The sequence below is a fragment of the Sceloporus occidentalis genome, unplaced genomic scaffold (genome assembly GCF_023333645.1).
Source record: "Sceloporus occidentalis isolate IW3139 unplaced genomic scaffold, rSceOcc1.0.p SCAF_4, whole genome shotgun sequence".
NCBI lineage: Eukaryota > Metazoa > Chordata > Lepidosauria > Squamata > Phrynosomatidae > Sceloporus > Sceloporus occidentalis.
In genome coordinates, this window is record NW_028316984.1 from 121,844,622 (window position 1) to 121,859,284 (window position 14,663).

At 39.7% G+C, this 14,663-nt stretch overlaps 1 protein-coding gene across 6 annotated transcripts in view; it reads right to left on the reverse strand.

Annotated features, from left to right (window-relative positions):
• The window catches only part of SHANK2 (SH3 and multiple ankyrin repeat domains 2), a 480,993-nt gene that overhangs the window by 5,434 nt on the left and 460,896 nt on the right, over positions 1 to 14,663 (reverse strand). The gene's annotated exons all lie outside the window — the stretch shown is intronic.

The window sequence follows — 14,663 nt, forward strand, 5'->3', positions numbered from 1 at the left end:
CCTCTTTTTAACATTACATGGGTTTTCTTTTAGTTAAAATGCTTCAAGACATGCAGAATATCTGGATACAACCACCCAGGATGCTTTTTCATGTCATTATTGACTATTATTCAACATTGAAAGCACTCTCATTAACATATCAGAGATCACAGCAAAATGGAAAAGAAAAGACAGCCTAAAAGATAAATAAGTAGTACAAGCTTTTAAAACCCCAGCATGTTGGAACCAGTGCTTTTAAACCCAGTCCAGCCTACTAAAGGAAGCCAGTGGAGCCAAACCTTCTCCTTACAGAAAAGGTAAAACTGTATTACAGCAGTACATGTTTGGAAGTCATGAATCAACATTCCTAGGTGGACTAAAACTGCAAGAACAGGCTACAGTGGACTTTGGAAAACTGCCTCTGGCTACTGTTGTATTGGGGAATCTAAAAGCAGTCACAGATCCAGAAGAACCAGAGGTTTACAAGACAAATGATTCTATACCCCACCAAACAGATGATCTTTTCTACCCCAAGCCATCATAGTATGTGTTATGTTTTCATTACCTCAAACTTGTCTTGACCCAACTTTTACCAACTCACTTATACCAATCTTCAATCTTGACCAATGCCAAACTATCTTTAATTCCTTTCTAATTTTAAGATGGGTTGTGGCTGTGTGGTACTTTGTGATATAAATAGTGATTGATTAGGAATGATTACCTAGCCTCTAAAATAAATGCTAAGCCACATGATAAATACAGACAAACATCCTGTTAGTGACATATCCAGCAATAGTGCAGGCATATGTCTTTTTTGTGGTCATTGTGGAAAGAGATGTTCCCTACCTATCTCACACTGTCACCCACACTCCTGACATAGATACATAATGGCTGGTGAAGATGGGGGTGTCTGGCAATATCCATACAGCCAGAAACATAACAATGAAGGCAAACTCTGGGGCTTTCTTTAGGTCTTTTAGAGGATCCTGAGGATGACTTTGCCATTGTATATATGGTTATAGGGACATAGTCAGATGCTGTAGTTTTCATGTTTTTGGAAAAGTTTGGTTAGCCTCCATTTTCTACTGGGAATTACAAGGCCATTTTTTAGGCGGAGGAGCAAGAAATGGTGAGTTTTAAAGGTGGTGAGAGGGGACATGGGGTACACTTCCACTGTGATGTAACATAAAGCCCCATTTTCCTGATGGAGGATCATGGTCACTGTTAAAAAAATCTGTGGCCAAGATCCTGCATCAGGAAAAGGACCAATGCAACCCCTCAAACCCACCTTAGAAGGCAGAGGATGTCACCAACATAAGGATTACTAAAGTGCTAAGGCACAGGGCAGTGAGCAAAATAGTGTCCACCCCTCTCCTTGCAATGAGTTGCTTTCCAACAGGCAGCCACAGGTACTCCTGCAGAATATTGTCACAATTCTTTGTGGGAAGGTGTGTTGCTACAGGGAGAGAGCTGAGGCTTCTCCATTCATCACCTTGCTCCCTAACACCTTAGAAATCCCTATGCTGGTGCTGCTGTCTGGTTTTAGGGGGGCACTCTTGGTCATTGCATTGGTAAGCATGATTTCAAAAATGTATGATGACATAAATCTGGCTTATGAGTTCATGAAGACTGAACAGGATTCCAGCCCTTATTTTATTTAACCATCTATATCCCACGCTATAACCAAGAATCTCAGGAAAGCATGCAACAAAATCAGAACCTTATAAATGTTGCTATTCAATATATATGGTAGCAGCAACACTGCCATGACTGTAAAACCCTCCTTAAAGGCCAGGCAGCCACACCAACCCAAGCAGTTCTGTGGTGATGGCAGGTGGGTTGCTGATGCATCCAGCCCTCTCCTACCAGTGAGGCACAGTATGACATGCAGATGCAGCCCAACAAGGGACAAAACAGTGAATCAACATCAGGAAAGGAAAATGGAATCTGTTGGTCAAGGTATGACTGAGACAGTGTGGGAAGCTTAAAAATGGCCTCTGAATACCACTCAAACGTTGAAAGGGGGAAAGGGGTAGGAGTGCATGATGGACTGTAACATTTTTGTGTTTCCTCCACTGTTGTCTTTTACTTTTTTAGCCTGTGTCCTTATCTGAGAAAAACAAGTAAAAATGACAGAGGTGGAGAGATATTACCATCTCAAGCAAGCAAGCAAGCAAACAAACAGAAATCAAAGATTTCTATGCAGACTGTATTGCATTGTAACTTGTATCCAAAATATAATGGGAACAGAAATACTTGCAAGAGATGATCCCCTTGTGAGACTTGAGGTCAACTTTATGTAGGTCTGTCTTGTCAGGGATGATGGGAGTTGTAGCTCTTCACCTCTGGCTCGAACTCACTACCTTGTTACGCACCGGCGCTGACCAGTTTTGGCCAGTGGTTAAAGCTTTGCTCTAAAGCAGCAGAGTTACAGAGAATAGGCTGAAGACCCTGACAAACTCTCCAAGCCTTGTCACTCTTGCTTCCACAGAAGTCTTCCCACTTCTTCAGGATCCAGCTGGCTCTTGTATCTTCACCCAAGACACCAGACAACTCAGTAGTCTTATATAAAAGATCTACTTTATTCTACTATATACAGCTCCAAAATGATCCAACAATACTCCTCACCACTACCCACAAAATACATTGGGATTCATAGCCATTATTATAGCCCTTGGAAAACACCACCCACTCTTGCCAGTTTCCACCCAGTGGGCGTGTACAACCATTTTCATTGGTTCTCTTGGTTCATCCCATAATTAATGATTTCATCATTTCACCTTGTCCACTTAACAATTCTCAGGTGTGTTCAATTATTCACTTTGCATTTCTGTCCTTGGCATTTAGGACTTGCTAATTACATTACCTTTTACACCTGTGTGGCTTCCAATTGCTTTTGCTGAGTCATCCTGACTCTCACATACATGTTTTATTTCTTTCACTGTATATCCCATATTGCTTTTTCCTTAACATGTCTCACATGTACCAGCCACTCTTCAGCTGGCCAAGCAACAGAAATGGTTCTCCTATTTTAGTATTAGAGTGCTGTAGAACTCTCAATCACAGCATATCTGACAGATGGCCATCCAGCCTCTGTTTAAAGACCTCCAGGGAAGGAGACTCCACTACACTCCAAGGGAGTGTTCCACTGTCAACAGCCCTTACTGTCAGTAAGTTCCTCCTAATGTTGAGGTGGAATCTCTTTTCCTGTAGCTTGCATCCATTGTTCCGGGTCCTGTTCTCTGGAGCAGCAGAAAACAAGCTTGCTCCCTCCTCAATATGACATCCCTTCAAATATTTAAACAGGGCTATCACCTCTTAACCTTCTCTTCTCCAGGCTAAACATCCCCAACTCCCTAAGTAGTTCCTCATAGGACATGGTTTCCAGACCCTTCACCATTTTGGTCACCCTCCTTTGGACATGCTCCAGTTTCTCAATGTCCTTTTTGAATTGTGGTGCCCAGAACTGGACACAATATTCCAGGTGGGGCCTGACCAGAGCAGAATAGAGTGACACTATTACTTCCCTTGATCTAGACACTATACTTTTATTGATGCAGCCTAAAATTGCATTGGCCTTTTTAGCTGCTGCATCGCACTGTTGACTCATGTTCAACTTGTGGTCTACTTGGACTCCTACATCCCTTTCATACATAGTTTCATTCAGCCAGGTGTCCCCCATCCTATATCTGTGCATTTTATTTTTCCACCCTAAGTGCAATGCCTTACATTTCTCCGTGATTAATTTCATTTTGTTAGTTTTGGCCCAACTTTCTCGTCTATTCAGGTCATTTTGAATTTTTTTTCTGTCCTCTGGAGTATTAGCTACTCCTCCTAATTTGGTGTCATCTGCAAATTTGATAAATATGCCCCCAATTCTCTCATCCATGTCACTGATAAAGATGTTGAATAGAACTGGGCCTAGGACAGAGCCCAGGTCAAAAAGAGTGAACCAACCTGGAGAAACACATATTTTGAGTTCAATATAGGCTGATATATACATGTATTTCTTATATAGGTATATAAATTCTCAAGCAATCATACACTAAGCAGAGGGACAAAGATGGATCAGAAAACAACCTACAAAATTAACACTTTTTCATGGCTGGCAAAGGGTTGGGTTCATTCCATAAAAAGAGAAGCACTGGAGAATGCTGAGAGAGAATGGAAATTGGTGGGGATCATTTCCCTTTTCCATAAGTGGGGATAGAACAGTGTTTGAAGATGCTCCTGATGATGGAATAAATTTCTGAATCCAATCCAGTGGTTCTGCTAATTTACAGTGAAGTCATGTGGATGAGACTGACATAATTTGGGATTCCTAGCTCAAATCTAGCATACTTCTCAGGCTGCAACAAAGAACAATTAAATTAGATTTCCCCTGAGACCACTTCCCCAGCCAAGAACAACATTCAGTTGTGTGCAGAAGCCTCACGAGTTGCTTGTCAACTACACCCTCTGTCAAACATGCCCAAAATATTGGGAAAACACACATTTGCACACATACATCAGGAATAAATGCCACTATTCTTATTTTTAATACCAGCATTTGTTTGTCAGCTTCCCCCCACCTGCAAGTCACAGCAACACGTTACCACATTTTGTTGCAAACCCCACTTGTATATAACTATTTTAAAGACATAAACTAGGCATAACAGTGACACAACCAATGTGAAACATGGGTCATGTCAATTTCCTTTCAGGAAAAAGAAAAAGAAAGTGCAACATGGGTGTGTGTTGGTGTGTCAGAACTTGGAAAAATTTGTGAAAATGGCTGATGCATTAGCATTAGATGTTATTTTAACAATTATGGGCTGGCATTCCATTTGTGACATATGCAAACATATGTCCACCTTATGCCTATGTTAATTCATATTCTATCCCATCCTCCATAACAACCAAGACCCCTAGGACTCGGTTTCGGGATGGGGAGTAGGGGGCAACAATGAAGTTCTGCCAGCAGAACTCTTGCACTGTGCTGGGTAATGCAGGATCTCAACTATATGTATTAACAATATTTACCCTTGTAGGAATCTTGGGGTCAACACAGAGGAGTTTATCACACAGGAGGAATTTCTCTTAATTTTGAAGGAAAGAAAGTGGGGCCAGAACGCATTCATGTGAATTCGCTAGTTCAGCGAATTTATGTGAATTTGAATTGCATTTGAATTGACTTCCCATTGCCCGAAAATAGCTTGCCATTGCCCAAAATTATGTGTGATCACCTCTCATACGATAACATGAAATCCCATGATTGCGTTTGGACTGACTTCCCATTGCCCGAAATTGCGTGTGGTACTCTATCATGCAGTAATGTTAAACCCCATGATTGCATTCGGATTGCCATTGGATTATACTTCCAATTTCCCTTGTCTGATAAACTCCATAATTAACATGGCAGTATTTTTACAATTATTGTTTAAAGTTAAAAATGGAAAAAGTTTCCAAATGCCCCTAAAAATATCATTTTTGAATGAGTAATCACCACTCTGACAGAAAATCTTAATAGATTAATGTTAAAATATTTAAAAAGGAAGACATGCCCTCATTATCACAGTAAAGTCCAGTGATCCCTTGGTACTGGATGGGGTTTGGTTCCAAAGCTCCCCGTGGATACCAAAATCCATGGATATTCAAGCCCCATTAAATGCAATGGATAATAAAATAGTGACCCTTATGTAAAATGGCAAAATCAAGGTTTACTTTTCAGAATTTTTATATTTTCTCAATATTTTCAGAATGCTTGAATGCATGGATGCTTGAATGCGTGGATACAGACTCCATGGATATGGAGGGATGAGTGTAATGCATTACTGGTAACATTGTTACTTGTACCATGTTACTTCTGAACTCTGGTATAAAAAGTAAGGTGAGGCTTCATTCAAAGTTTGCTTGTTGCTTATTTGGGATTTGTTTTATGATAAGGATGCACATACATGCATACACACCCACCTACGCATATAAATACACACGTGTGTGCGTGTGTCTGTGTGTACGAGTATAATGTTAGGAAAGAGGATCTCTCTCGCTTCAAGAGGAATTCTTTTTATAGAAATGGCTATGGGGCTGGCATGGGTCCATATCCCATTGTTAGTGTCAATTGGATTTGACTGAATGAACCAATTTAAACCAGCTTCTTGTACATCCCACAAAGGGTTTACACACTATAATGTTTATTATTTTGCTATACCAGAGATGGGTTATAGGGAGGATGGCATATCACTGTTTTTGATATAAAATGTCAAAGTTATTCTCAGATACAAAGAAAATCATGGCTCAGTGAGTGAAATCCAATTGTTAGCCCCAGTTAGAAGAAGTCCATTGAAATCAATGGTACTTACATAAGTTTTGATTTATTATCCTGCAACTGCCTTGACAGGTCTACTCTAGATGGACATTAGCAACTGAATGTAGCTTGGAAATAGTAAAACACACGTCAAAATCCATCGTAATGTATCTTCCTATAATTCACATAGGTTGTTTAGTAATATGAGAAGAGAATGCAGATATTTGTACTAAAGCACTTTCTTCCACCAAAGATGGAAGAACTGATCAGCTTAAAAAGTAGCTTGTTTCCTCTGACAGCAGTGGCAAGCTGGCCAGAATTGGTTTTAATGTGATTTTTTAAGTGTAATGTTTTAACTGCATGTGTTATATTTTGTGTATTGTTTATATAATGTTGTACACCGCCCTGATTGCAAGAAGGGCGGTATAGAAATAAAACTTTTATTATTATTATTATTATTATTGACAGTGACAATTGCTGCAGACAAATAACTTCAGAGGTAATTTGCTTGCAGTTATGTGTAGTTTCTTTGGATTTCATCTTGTACCATAATTAATTTACAATCACTGTGGATAAAGGTTATTGGTGTGTCATTGGATAAGAAAACAATTGGAATTATTTACTCACAAGAATTATTTAGCAAAATAATTCTATTAAATGATCTCTAGACAGAAGCTGTGCTAAATTATATTCAATCGTGAATATTATATTATATTCAATTATAATATAGAAATTCTGAAGAATAAAATTAAAATTGAATTGTTTGAAAAAAATGATCTTGAGCAGTGGGGAGTAAACAATTTTCTTTTTGGGTGATCAAACGCATATGTTTACAGCTGTGAAAAAGGAACTATTTCATAAGAATCAAGATCAAGATTCAAAATGACCTGAATAGACTAGAAAGCTGGGCCAAAGCTAACAAAATGAAATTCAACACAGAGAAATGTAAGGTATTGCACTTAGGGCGGAAAAATAAAATGCACAGATATAGGATGGGTGACACCTGGCTGAATGAAACTACGTGTGAAAGGGATCTAGGAGTCCAAGTAGACCACAAGTTGAACATGAGTCAACAGTGTGATGCGGCAGCTAAAAAGGCCAATGCTATTTTAGGCTGCATGAATAGAAGTATAGTGTCTAGATCAAGAGAAGTAATAGTGCCACTGTATTCTGCTTTGGTCAGGCCCCACCTAGAATATTGTGTCCAGTTCTGGGCGCCACAATTCAGAAAGGACATTGAGAAACTGGAGCGTATCCAAAGGAGGGCGACAAAAATGGTGAAGGGTCTGGAGACCATGCCCTATGAGGAACGACTTAGGGAGCTGGGGATGTTTAGCCTGGAGAAAAGAAGGTTAAGAGGTGATATGATAGCCCTGTTTAAATATTTGAAAGGATGTCATATTGAGGAGGGAGCAAGCTTGTTTTCTGCTGCTCCAGAGAACAGGACCCGGAACAATGGATGCAAGCTACAGGAAAAGAGATTCCACCTGAACATTAGGAAGAACTTCCTGACAGTAAGGGCTGTTCGACAGTGGAATGCACTCCCTCGGAGGGTGATAGAGTCTCCTTCCTTGGAGGTCTTTAAACAGAGGCTGGATGGCCATCTGTCAGGGATGCTTTGATTTGGATTTCCTGCATGGCAGGGGGTTGGAATGGATGGCCCTAGTGGTCTCTTCCAACTCTACGATTCTATGATTCTATGATTAATAATGTCTGATACAGCCTTTTGCATAAATTGTCAGTATGAGTTTATTAGACTTGAGATAATACTTTCCGTGCAAAAATACTTCAGTATTATGGCTCTACACTATCAGAGACTATTTCATCTGTGATTTAAAGGATTAGAAAAAGGCTGGATTTAAAAAAACGCAGGGTCTATTATGAATCTGAAGTATTTGGTTGCAGACTTTAGCTTACTAGGACTACCCTGATTGCAATACACATTATGTTGTCTTAGACTATTTCACAATGTATAATTAATGTGTCACATCACTTAATTTTCCCAGTAAAAAGGCATTGTGTAAACATGACTTTTCATTTAATTATTTTGAGCTATTTTAATATTATTTAAACACATTGCTACATTTCAAATTTAGAACAAAAATGGCAGAAGTCAGCCAATGCCCGTATAACCTAGTTTGTTTGTTCTATTGCAAAAAGTCATATGCTCCTAGTCAAATACACTGCACCAATTCTACTTGGGTAGCAAAACATTTATATGATCTTTTAAATTGTACAATGTGATTCTACACATGCTATGAAGGCAAGTGGCTCTGATGCCACTGGAGTCTTGAAGCTGGAATTTAGTTTGTACTTTAAAGAAGCTATTCAAAACACTGGCTAAATACCCTAAAGATATCATAGTCCATCTGATCTTGAAAGCTAAGCAACGTCAGCTCTGGTTAATACTTGAATGGGAGACCGACGATGAATATCAGGTGCTGTAGGCTATATTTTAGAGGAAGGAACTGGCAAAGCTACCTCTGAGTATTCCTTACTTTAGAAACCCTATGAAATTAATGCCATAAATTGACAGGTGATTTGACGTATACGCACACACAGCCCCTCCCAAAGTCAAAGGAACCTATAAAAAAACTGAGCAGGTCATATTATTGACCTGCTAACTGAATTATAATAAAAAATCTGCCAACAATTATGGAGTGTAAAACAAGGTGCACAGACTGGATATGCTCAAAATATTGTCAAGAAAGGTGAACACCAGGGATTGTAGTAACCACTGAACCATTGCATTAATAGCAATAGCAAGTACATTTCTATACCACTTATCAGTGCACTTAAACACTCTCTAAGTGGTTTACAATGTGTAAGCCAATTGCTCCCAACAAGCTGGGTACTCATTTTAGTGAACTACAGAAGGATGCAAGGCTGAGTGGACTCTGGAGCCCTGCCTGGGATTGAACTCACAACATTGTGGTTGTGAATGGCTTCAGTACTGGCATTTAACCACTGTACCACCAGGGCTCTCGCATACATGCAAAGTGATGCTCAAAAATTTACTATACTATAAAGACTTTTACCATACATGAAGTGAAAATGCTGTATGTTCAAACTGGTTTCAGAAAAGAAAGAGATACTAGGGAGCACACTGCAATCATACTCTGGATACTGAAATGCATCGAAGAATTTAAGAAGAGATTCAATTTGTGCTTTTTAGATTATAGAGGATTCGTTGATTGTAGATCATGAAAAACTATGGATTGATCTAAAAGAAATGGCTGTGGCACAATAGTTGATTGTCCTGATGCATAACTGATACCCAGGACAAGAAGCCACTGTATGAACAGAATATGGGAAAATATAATGCTTTCCAATGTGAAGTCGAAGGCTTTCATGGCCGGCATCCATAGTTTTTTTGTGGGTTTTTCGGGCTATGTGGCCACTCTTCTAGAACATGGCCACATAACCTGAAAAACCCACAAAAAACTATAATGCTTACCTGGCAAGGAGGCCAGGTATGTCAGCATTTTATCACCCTGACTCTTTAATTCATATTCAGAACACACCATATGGAAAACACAATTAGACTTTGAGGAAGGAGGTGTGAAAATTGGAGGAAGGAACATCAACAAATTAAGATATACAGATGGCACAATATTACTTGCAGAAAATAGCAAAGACTTAGAAACTACTACAGAAGAAAATCAAGAAAGAAAGTACAAAAAGCAGGGTAATTACAACTGGATGTTAAAAAAAAATAATGATCACAAAAATTTATATAATTCGCAAGTGGATGATGAAGACATTGAAATAATAAAAAACTATTCTATAGCCTGGACAAGTGATAAATCAAAATGGAGCACATAGTCAAAAAGTCAGAACAAGATGAGGACTTGGAAGGACAACTATGAAAGAACTACATCAGATACTCAAGAGTAAAGATATATAATTGAAGAGCAAAGATAGGATTGATCGTATTATCAGTTTGTGTGTACAGTCAGAATTGGGGACATACTTATCAAATTTGCAGATGACACCAAATTAGGATGAATAACTAACACCCTAGAGGACAGGATCAAAATTCAAAAATGACCTGAATAAACTAGAAAGCTGGGCTAAAGCTAACAAAATGAACTTCAACAGGGAGAAATGTAAGGTACAGTACTGCACTTAGGGCAGAGAAATGAAATGCACAGATATAGGATGGGGGACACCTGGCTGAATGAAACTACATGTGAAAGGGATCTAGGAGTCCAAGTAGACCACAAGTTGAACATGAGTCAACAGTGAGATGCAGCAGCTAAAAAGGCCAATGCAATTTTAGGCTGCATCAATAAAAGTATAGTATCTAGATCAAGGGAAGTAATAGTGCCACTGTATTCTGCTCTGGTCAGACCCCATCTGGAATATTGTGTCCAGTTCTGGGCACCACAATTCAAAAAGGACATTGAGAAACTAGAGCGTGTCCAAAGGAGGGTGACCAAAATGGTGAAGGGTCTGGAAACCATGTCCTATGAGGAATGACTCAGGGAGCTGGGGATGTTTAGCCTGAAGAAGAGAAGGTTAAGAGGTGATATGATAGCCCTGTTTAAATATTTGAAGGGATGTCATATTGAGGAGGGAGTAAGTTTGTTTTCTGCTGCTCCAGAGAACAGGACCTGGAATAATGAATGCAAGCTACAGGAGAACAGATTTCACCCCAGCATTAGGAGGAACTTCCTGACAGTAAGAGCTGTTCGACAGTGGAACACACTCCCTCGGAGTGTAGTGGAGTCTCCCTCCTTAGAAGTCTTTAAACAGAGGCTGGATGGCCATCTGTTGGGGATGCTGTGATTGTGATTTCCTGCATGGCAGGGGTTTGGACAGGATGGCCCTTGTGGTCTCTTCCAAATCTATGATTCTATGTACAGTGAAGAAAGGGGACAGGAAGAGAATTAATTCATTTGAAACGTGGTAGAATAGAATGCCGAAATGTCCAATGAATGGGTCCTGAACTCGAGCCTAAAGTCTCCCTAGAAGCCAAAATAAACATTTGGAGGCTATTGTATTTTGGCCATATTATGGGACATGTCTAATTAGAAAGTATTATAATGCTTAGTAAAGTGGGAGGCAGAAAGAAAACAGGATAGTCACATTACAGGTGGATAGAACCATCACGGAAGCCACAACCCTGAGTTTGAAGGCTCTGAGCACAGCTGTTGATGACAGGGTGTTCTGGAGGCCTTTGACTCATAGCTGAGGCCATATTAACAGCAGTTAAAAACAACAATATTATTAACAGAAAAGGTGATACAAAATTCAAAACAGCTGAATTCACATCCTGACATCAGAACAGCGATGAATAATAAATTATACAAGTGTAGGCTAACTCTAAAATACGAATATGAATGATTTTTTTGTTATAATGAGATGTCTAAATATCTGTATCATGTTTCAATATTTTATAAAAACCGACCTAAGCACAAAATACTTATTCATCATGGAGATGATGAATCAAGAACTAAGGACAGTGGAACACACTCCCTCAGAGTGTGGTGGAGTCTCCTTCTTTTGAGGTCTTTAAGCAGAGGCTGGATGGCCATCTGTTGGGGATGCTTTGATTGAGATTTCCTGCATGGCAGAGGGTTGGACTGGATGGCACTTGTGTTCTCTTCTAACTCTACGATTCTATGTACAACTGCTTTGGCTAAATCATGATTCAAATTGGGTGAATCTGCTTCAAGTCCAAATCAGATCAGATTGGTCCAGACTCAGTCCAACTAAAGCATTTTGGATACATTTGACTAGCCGGACATTGAACTACAGTAAAGAAAGCCAGATCTCTGAGCTTATGACCAGAAGGAGCCAATCACTAGAGGGAGTCAACAGAGCATTCTCCTTGGATGTTTAGCTGGAGTGTTGAGGAAATACTTTGGGCATTATATTATAGGGACTAAGAGACATACATAGTGAGGGAGCTGTCACAGCTATCTGTGGAATCTTCACCATGTTTGTTTTCCTGCCTTAACATGTAGGAAGCCATACATGCCTTAAGTGCAAGCTGGATACACGTCTGGTAAAGAATACAATAGCTTCAGGCCACATCAGGGAAGATGAAGCAATTTTGGATAGGAGAGCTTCTGCAAGAGCATCAAAAAGTTGCCTTAAGGAAAGAGGAAGGATACCAGGTATTAGAGACATAAAACATGGAAGAATGTAGCACAGAGAAGCAAAACAAATAGGAAGCATGGTGTGTCTCTGGACTTACACAATGATTCCCACAGACGGCGGTTTTGGGCCAGCACTAACATGTTTCAAAGAGCAGAGAAATGGCCATGGAAGGGCGCACAGATAGAAGGGCCCACAGATTCATTACACTTTCTGGAAGAAGAGGAGTCATGTGTCGGTGGTAAATAACTCCCTAAAGAATGGGATAAGAGATATCAGTGTGTAGACCTAACTTGCTATTTTGTGAGATAAGTGGTCTCTCTGGTGCAAAGTTCCAGGACATGAGGGGCAAACTGGAATGTGTCCAGGGAAGAGTGACCAAACCTTATGAGGAATGACTTAGGGAGCTCAGTATGTTTAGCCTGGAGAAGAGAAGACTGAGAGGTGACAACACGGCTATCTTTAAATATCTAAAGTCATGCCATGTAGAAGGAGGAGCAAATTTGTTTGCTGCTGCTCCAGAGACTATAACATGAACCAAGGGATTCAAATGGAGCCCTGGTGGCGCAGTGGTTAAATGCCTTTACTGCAGCCATTCACTCAAGACCACAAGGTTGCGAGTTCAAGACCAGCAAAAGGGCCCAAGCTCGACTCAGGCTTGCATCCTTCCGAGGTCGCTAAAATGAGTACCCAGACTGTTGGGGGCAAATTAGCTTACTTGCTAATTAGCTTACTTGCTGTTCACCGCTATGATCTTTGGAATAGCGGTATATAAATAAAACAAAAAAAACAAATTATTATTAAAAGAAATTCCACCTAAATATTAGGGGATTTTTTATTTTATTTTATTTGTACTGCAAGAGCTTATCAACAGTGACTTGGAAGACTGCTTTGGAAACTGGCAGAGTCTCCATCTTTGGAGATCTTTAAACAGAGGTTGGATGGGCATCTTTCAGTAGTGCTTTAGTTGTTATTCTGCATGGTAGTGGGTTGGACTAAATGTCCCTTTTGGCCCCTTCTAATTGCAAGAGTTTATGATTCAAGAGGTTTCCCAGGATTCATTAAGCTCACTGACCCCTTCCTTCTGATTCACATGGGAACAAAATGAACTGCCAGAAATAGTACTACAAAGGACTCTGATAGGAAGGTGAAGAACCCTGGGGCAAATGTGATTGTTTTATTACTTCTTTCTCTTGAAAGAAAAGAGAGAAGCGTACTGGAAGTGAATAACCATTTGTGCTGACAATGTACTATTGCTGGAATGGTTCAGATTGTGTACCATGGGTTGCACTTCAAAGGAGTTGGGGAGAACATATTCATTAGGAATCTTGCAAACATAACGATGTGGAGTTTAAACTGCAGTCTGTGATGGAGGTGCACAATATTGCAGGTAACAGACAGAACCAAGTATTGGAGACAAGAATGTCAATGATGCACAGAAAACCATCAATTGGCAGGGAAAACAGCAAAGAAGCAGCTGGAGGGAATGGCCTATGGTTTCAGATGTCTTTGAAGAAAAGAGAATCATAACTGGAATGTAGGAGCAGTATAGTATAACATATTCAAAAGGAATAGACTAAACAAGAAGAGAGGTTTTTTTTGGGGGGGTTAACATGGGCAGAAGTATCTGTCACTGTAGCTACATCTGATGATACATGATTTCCACTGTCGTGTCTTAACAGCAAAACAAAGACTACGGTTGTTATAGTTCCTGAACCATAAAGTGTGACAAGCATACTAGTAGTGAAAACACATGAACAAATTAAGCAGCAGTCTTCAAAACCAACCAGAACCCCCCAAGTATCGTAATACTGAAACCTATGCTACAATAAATCTCTTATTCTTTCAGGTGCCTTGCAACACAATGTTACTAAACCAGTTATAAACTTCAGTTAGACTAAAGAAATAAAGCAACCACACACAATTCCTGTGCAGAAGGTTTCCAATGGAAAGGCAAAACTCACAAAATATTATTCTACACCAGTTCTGTTGAAATGACTGAAAGCAGTGCAAACTTTGGTGAACTGTATCCTCAATTATTGTTTCTCAGCCTGCCTGATGTGGGGGAATGGTAATTACATCAGGGTGACAAGATGTCATAACTACACTGAAGGACAAGGTGCTGCAAAATGTAGGGCATTCAAGAAAAATGTAGGACATTAAAAATAAAAGCTCAAAAATAATATAGATATAAATTCATTTCATATGGTTTATTTACAGTATGGTGTAGTGATTGGCCTATAATTCTGGGGATCAGGGTTCAATTCCCAGCTTGGCCATGCAACCCACTGAG